The sequence below is a fragment of the Gopherus flavomarginatus genome, chromosome 7 (genome assembly GCF_025201925.1).
Source record: "Gopherus flavomarginatus isolate rGopFla2 chromosome 7, rGopFla2.mat.asm, whole genome shotgun sequence".
Taxonomy (NCBI): Eukaryota; Metazoa; Chordata; order Testudines; family Testudinidae; genus Gopherus; species Gopherus flavomarginatus.
Window position 1 is genome coordinate 102,813,090 of NC_066623.1, and position 7,402 is coordinate 102,820,491.

General features: G+C 40.8%; 1 long non-coding RNA gene across 1 annotated transcript; it reads left to right on the forward strand.

Moving 5' to 3' along the window:
* Positions 1-1,531: 1,531 nt before the first annotated feature.
* Positions 1,532-5,556, forward strand: LOC127055282 (uncharacterized). The gene is made up of 3 exons (XR_007775448.1): positions 1,532-1,671; positions 2,813-3,061; positions 3,241-5,556. It is a non-coding gene; the product is annotated as an uncharacterized LOC127055282 (long non-coding RNA).
* The last annotated feature ends 1,846 nt before the right edge of the window (positions 5,557-7,402 follow it).

The following is a 7,402-nucleotide window of genomic DNA, read 5'->3' on the forward strand; positions in this document are numbered from 1 at the left end:
AAAGATAGTATCTCAACTCCAGTATACAGAACAACATCCCTCTGCTCCTTCCCCGCATAACCAGTCATAAAAAATGGAATAAAATAGCAAAGGTGGGTACAGAACCTTCATTCTACAACTTGCATAATCACAGCCAGGAACCTGATCACTATCTCTCTTCCTCCTCCTAGTCCGATCAAATTAAGGGCTTGTCCTCATGTACAGTGCTAGAGCGGTGGAGTTGCACTGATGCAGCTGTGCCGTTGTAGCGCGTTAGTGAAGATGCTACTACACCAACAGGAGAACATCTTCCACCAGTTAATTAATCCATATCCCCAAGGGAGAAACTCTCCCATCAACATAGCACTGTCTGCATGGGGGTGGCGGGGGGGGGGAGTGTATCAGAGGTTAGCTCAGTGTAACTATGTCTCTCAGAGGTGTGGATTTTTCGTAATTATACCGATTATAGGTGTGTAGTGTAGACCTGGCCTCAGTTGTAGCATTGAGATCTGAATGGTAGACATGGAAGTATCTGCTTGGATTCCTTGCCTGTTTGTCTGCCCGAAGCTCTGTCCCCTGGGTGGTTAAGGTGTCTTGGTCTCCTGGAAATCATTTCCCATTTGAAACACCTTTGTATTTAAATAACAGGCACTTTCAACCACTCTGAATAAGGCTCTGTGCAAAAATTCAGGAGAATTATTCCAGGGTCCTTTGGATGCTAAAACACTTTTCTTTCATAACATACATGTACCCATAAGAAATCTCTTCAACCTAAAGCACTGGGCAATACTTATTCACCACAGACTACTATTTGTACACCCTTTTCTGTTCCTTTCAATTATGGGGAAATTGACATCTTCTACCCAGTGCAAATGTATGAATAGCGTTATTATTTATTATTAGTCCTAGAGGTGTGTTTTTCTTCAGATCATATCTGCACAAGTAGGAATAATAATAGTCTTTTTGGCTGATCATGAAATGGCTTGGTTTGATTACTGAAGACTCTGGAACTTTTGAAGCAAGATCCTGTTTACTGCTTTTTAAAAAAATAAATGATATTAAAATGGCAGTCGTGGAGGAAAAGCCCTCGCTTTAACCAGGCTGAGTTCCGTAAGGGCAGACTGTCATTCTGTCGTCCTTCTCCACCATCGAAAGGCTGTTTCTTGTTACAGCTTGGTGCCAAGCTATTTTGAGAGTCCCCTTTTATAGAATTAATTTCTTCTCATCTGAATTTGACAAAGGCTATTGCATTTGTTGACATTTTATTTCACTGGTTCACTCTGTTCCAACAGAGCCCTCTCAATCCCAACTAGTATGCATAATTTATGGAGTGACAGTGTCTGATATTAAGACACTACAGTGACAAGCTTGGTAGAAAACCTTAAAATAGATAAAGTGGATTAAGAGCAGCCATGAAAATATGCTGATTTCTCCACATGAACTTTAAGCATGGACACATGCAATCTTTTCAGTGAAGTCCAGGGGCAATAGATAAAATCAGCGTTTGGTTTCATTAGTATTTATTGGTAACATACCAGCATTTCTCCAGGCTAATCATCAGACACAGAGAGCCATCCACATGATCCACCTTGATAAAGATTCTGGCAACACTTGAGTGGAAGATGAAAACTAAAGTGAATGTAAAGAGATTCCATGAGTCAGCCATGCCATGACTTGTAGTTTTGGCATCAGGTAAGTGATACTGCCAATGAATTTCAGGATATTTGATGTTTGACTTAAAGCTTCAGCTCTTAGTGGGATAAAAGTCTCAGCTTTCATTTTTCAAAAGAGGATGTTTCCTGCCCTCGTGATTGTGCAGAAGCTTGAAAGTGTGACCCAGGTGCACCCTGAAGACTCAAAGCCCAAAGGTCAAATAAAAACAACTCAGCATTGATCATTCTTTAAAAACTCTGGTGATTTGGGGGGAGGGGAGGGGGAGATGGGAGACTGATTCATGATTTTTATCATTTGGAGTTGGCAATACTGGATAAATCAGTCCAGAGAGTGAGGGATGTGGTGGTATACAAGCAATTTGGGGACTGTTGTGCAGTGGCTGTTGATGAGTCTGTTCTTCCATATGTTTCAAATGTGTTTACTGGCATTGTCCTATCAGCTATTTAAATAGTCCCAGTTTCAGAGAGGATTCGAAGATTTAAAGCCAGAAGGGATCCTCTATTCTGACCCATAGGCCATAGAATTTCATCCAGATATCCCTATATTGAGCCCAATAATGTGTTTGGCTAAGACCACTTCTTGCAAGCATCTAGTCTGGATATGAAGACTTCAGGAGCTGGAGAATCAATGCTTAATTTGCATCAGGGCTTGCCAGGGCTGAGCCCCTGCACCTCTAAATTTGGCAGTTCATAGGCCTGACACCTCTGGGCTTGACACATTACTCATTAAAGTAAAACACTTGCTTGAGGCCCAGCACCTAATGGCTTGAGCCCTGGTTGCTCTTTCATTACAAATTAAGCACTGTGGAGAATCTTCCGCTTCCTCTGTTTTTTGTTGCAGTGGATAATCAGCTGTTAAAAATGTGTGCCTTATTTCTAATTGGAATTTGTCTGGCTTTAACTTTCAACTACTAGAAGTTCGAGCAGGAGAAGGCATACCTATTAAGATAAAGTATGCCTCTGGCCCTTGCTGAAGTAGAAGATATCAGAACGTTTTGATGGTATGCAGAAAGCAACATCAGGAGCATTCATCAAGTGGTTCTGTATTTCATACTAGTGGCAACATAAATTTTATCATTAAGTCAGCCAAGTTATCTAAGGTCAATGTGAGTTCTTCAGCATCATTTGTCTCAAAGGTTCTTTTCATGGCATTTCTACAGCCTTTCAAAATTGGGCGTTCCCCTGTGATGTTTAATTGGCTCTCGGAAACACAGTTTAAAACAAGTTTTGGACATAGGCGCACGGAACAAAACCAGCTTCGGTGGGGAATTCATTCTGGCTGCAAAAAGAAGGTGGTGAGAGAAGCCTTCCTCATGAGGCATCAGATGGAAGGAGGTCTGAACCAAAAAGCCAGGCCCACACCCTTTGAGGATATTTGAAATCCACACCCAGATCTGAAAGTGAATTGTGTAAGTGTCTTCTAACTTTATAGTGGATCGATCCAAAAACCTGGATCCAAATACTGCTAAGTTTGGTGGCTTGGACTCATGTCTGATCGTAGTTATCTAAACACCCTAGACAAAATTATTCAAGTGAGAATGAAAATCCTTTGCCCAGATTTATACCAAACCATCTTTTTGCTTTGTAGGAAGCTTGGCAGCTTTTGGTAAGGCCTGGAAAAAAGAACGTGTCAAGATCCCAACCATGAATGAAAACGATAATACAGCAAAGGTGTATTACGTAAATCTGTACTGCAGTGAAGCCCTTGATAAGTTAAATGAGAGCTGAAGAGTAGGCTTTGAAGATTATGGTTGAGATTCTGTGTTGAGCCTGTAAGAGACACAGTGCAGAATTCGTGGCCCAGAGGAATGGTGGCAGGGAGGGTGGGGATGGGGGAGGGGGCTGGCTAAGGTGTCTTTAAGCCACCCTTGTACTCTGCTGATCCTGGAGAGGCCCTTGGCATAATGCAGACAGCTATTTAAGTTGTGGCAGCCTCCTTGGGCAGCCTTATGGGCTGCAGTGCTGCCCAGAATCTCTGCAGTGCAGTGGTCTTGTCCTTGATGTGCCCCTACATCATCCAGCCTGAGCTGTTTGACCCCTCTGCCAGGGCATGAGACTGTATCACAAGGCAGCCTTATTACAGCTGTCATCCAGAGTGCAGTGCCTGCACCTGGGGAATGTCCACCAAGCAGAACGGGGGCTTTTATGGCCCTTTGACATCACTCTGGCTCTTCTGGGTGGCAAGAAGGGGCTGAAGCAGGTGGAGTGAGGTCAGGAGCTCACCCTATGTGCTTTGACTAGTGTAAACCACAGACATTTTTATCGTGGAACAAATACTTGAGTAGTAAGCACAGTCGGGAAAGGAACTGAAATAATTCCCTGATGGATTTTATTTTCGAACAGGTCAACCTATCCTAAATTCTCAAAAACTAAGAGACAATCTTCACTCGTTGATATATTTGCTTTCCACAACCAACTCTCTGTATAACTTTTTATGGGTGATATACCTGAATATTTGGATGCTAATATCTAAATTATCTCATTACATTTGTTAATCATATTTGGGTTATTGCTGATTATGTACTCTATGTATTGTATTACTTTTAAACCAATGTTTGTACTTTTGAATAATTTAAGCACTATATCCAGATGTACAGAGACTCTTCTCTTAACCTACGGATTATATAATTTTAACATTAGCTTTAATATAAATTTTAAATGCAGCTTCGCCTTGTCAAACGTGTCAATGACCTGAAGATAACCAGCAGTGAGTTAACTATGGTAAAAACTCTAGTGTAGACAAGCCCGTGGCAAGAGTTGCATACAAATCTCTGACCCAACTCTGCAGACATTTCATATGCAGACATCCGATTGGCATTGAAAGGACTGATCTTGAAATCCTTTCACAGGCAAAGCTCCCATTAATTTCAGTCATCCCCAATAGGAAACATGTAGATTGACTTCTTGGACCAATACTGGAAACAGAGTAGACCTGGGGACTAGATATGTTATTTTCCTTGTGCCTCCTTATCTCTTGATCAGTCTATCGACTATCCACATATATGCTTCTCTTAGACCCATTTTAAGGGCTTCTCCTTGTTTTTCCAGTAACTCATCCAGCCCCCATCAACGTCAACCTGCAAGAGATTTTGTCTCCTGCTTAGAAGACACTAGCCTACACACACAATCTTCAAAACCCGCTCTTCAACTCTCATTTACCTTTTCAAGTGCTTCACTGAAGCACAGATTTACAAAATACAGCCATATTATCTTTTCATTCATTGTCATGAACTTGACATATTCATCTTTTAAGGTTTTACCAAAAGCTATCAAGCTTCCTATAAAATGGGAAGGTGGTTTTATATAGATCTGGAAAAGGGATTTTTTCATTTGGCCTCTGAACACTTTCATGTGGGATATCTGGATAATTTATGATCAGAGATAGGTCCAAGCCACCAGATTTAAAAGTGTCTGTTTGCCTTATAAACCTTAAAACTTGCATCCAGAAACAAACATCAGGGGAGTGTCCAGACTAGACTTTAAAAACATGTTAGCTACCATGAGTTAACCTGCAATCAATTTAGAAGTAAAAGCGCTAGTGTAGACATATCCTGTGAGACTGCTGTTTACAACGAGACTTTCATTTACATGCTGATGTGTGTACATCATTAACACATGCCACATTCCCTGAATTTCAAACAAACTTATGGAAGCCGGCCAGCAAAAAGCACAAACTCAGATTTTACCAGACTTTACAAAGACTGTTAGATGATGTACCACTTCTTTTACTAACTATGGACTGTGAAAATACTTGTCCTGGGTAAATTGCACATCAGGGTGCAGTATACATACAACTCTTTAAGGTTTTGCTAATAAATGCATGAAAATATTTGGGGAGACTGTATGACTATATAAACTGTTATATATAAACTGTTATATATAAACTCTTTTTTAAAAAAAAATCACTAAAGCAATAAAATGACTATGATTTTATGCTGGATCTATTCTTTATTTTAAAGTCAAAAACTTATTCTACTTCCTCAGTAAATACTATATTTGAGCAGAATTGCATTTTAGAAATCCAATGATGATAAGATCCTGGAAGATTTTAATCATGACCCTTTGAAATCAGTTTCATTGAATTTTTATTTTATAAGGAAATTCCAAAGAAGGGCACTAGATGGTGCTACCATTCTCTTTTTGAGCAATCAGGCTATTGGTCAAGCTTTAAATATACACATTTTTACAGCTGCAAGTGCAGTTCTGCCAGCCACAAGTGATCAAAAATCATTTAGCCCCCCTACAATCATGAGATTGTTTTAAAAATCATGACAGATTAAAAATCATGAATTTTTTTAAATTTAAAAAAATTGGCTTTCATTTCTTCCCCATCCCTGTTCTGGATTTTGAACCTTTAGGTTACACTGTTAGGTCACATTTTCCAGCTTTCCTCCCTATTTAAGAAACTAGAAACCAACTTGGTTTATTTCTTTAAATGAAAGCTGAGATTCCCATGTAATCAGCTCATCCCTTGAGCGAAGGCTTTAAGACAAATTTAAAAGTTTATTAGAGAATATTTAAATAAAGATGATACAAAGAGTTCAAAGCGTCAGTTGTTGGTCATTGGGGGCAACATACAGAGTATAAGGGGATGCTGGTATTTGGGAATTGGTTAGCACATAACATATACAGTCTGTAAGGTCCTCCAATGTGGGGTGTACGGTGAGTGGTATCAGGAAGCAGTAGGGAAGCAGTGAAGGTACATCGCTCATACAGCGGGTTATAGGCAGTCATGGGTATAAGTAAGTGGGCCGGGTAATGGGGACAGGATGACCCTCACATGGTGGAATCTAGTTCGGTGGCTTTAGGGCTTAGGGGATATGGTTCGGTAGGGGGGGTTTATAGGCCTTCTCCCCCCTGTGGGTGTACTACACTTGATCTTAGCCAAAAGGCACAAAACTCATAAAAATCGCGAGAACTGATAACCCTGCAAATGTGTGCTTCAAAATACACTGGACTTTACTAAAAAGCACAAAGCCCATTTTATCAGCAGGGTGTTAATCACCTAAGCAGTCTTTTATGTGAGTCAAATATTTGTGACCTGATTCTTCACTCAGTTACATCCGTTTTACTCTGCTATCCTTATGGTGCTGCAGAGTGAAGAATTAACACCCCCTTTCAGTTTATGCATTTGTGCAAATGTATCCATGTAACAGAACTGATCTTGTGCCCAGGGACTCTTGGACTTTCCTCAGACCTGGCAAATAGTTCTGAGTAGGGTCCCAGGTTGATGGTGTGTGGAACACTGGTGGCGGCTAGGTGGCAGGAAAGGCAGATGATATCTAAAAGTGGGCATGGCCCGTCATGGAGTGCTTGGAGCCAAGTGACAGCAGTAATTAAACACCACGCTAGCTCTGACTCAGAGCTCTCTCTCGGATGGTAACCCCTCAGATCATATTCCCTCAGGATATGCAACAGCTTGTGGCATGAAAAATGGACCCCAGCTGAAAAGTTTCAATCCAGATCTGAGCTTTCCAAACATATGGTGCTGTTCAGGTCTGGGGCTTTGATTCAGGCCTATTTGGTATGCACAGTATATCCCAGCTTTGTTCCTCCATCTGAGTTTGAAGCTTGTATAGACAACAGCCAATGAAACAAACATTTCCTTCGTTCTCGTTTTGGTTTTGTTATATTCTTGTTAATTAGTGACTTAAAAATAAGACGCAGGGTCTGATTCTCCACAGCCTTGCATCTGATGTTGGGACTTGCACCCACAGGAAGGATCTGAATGCCCATGAAAAAGTCAATAA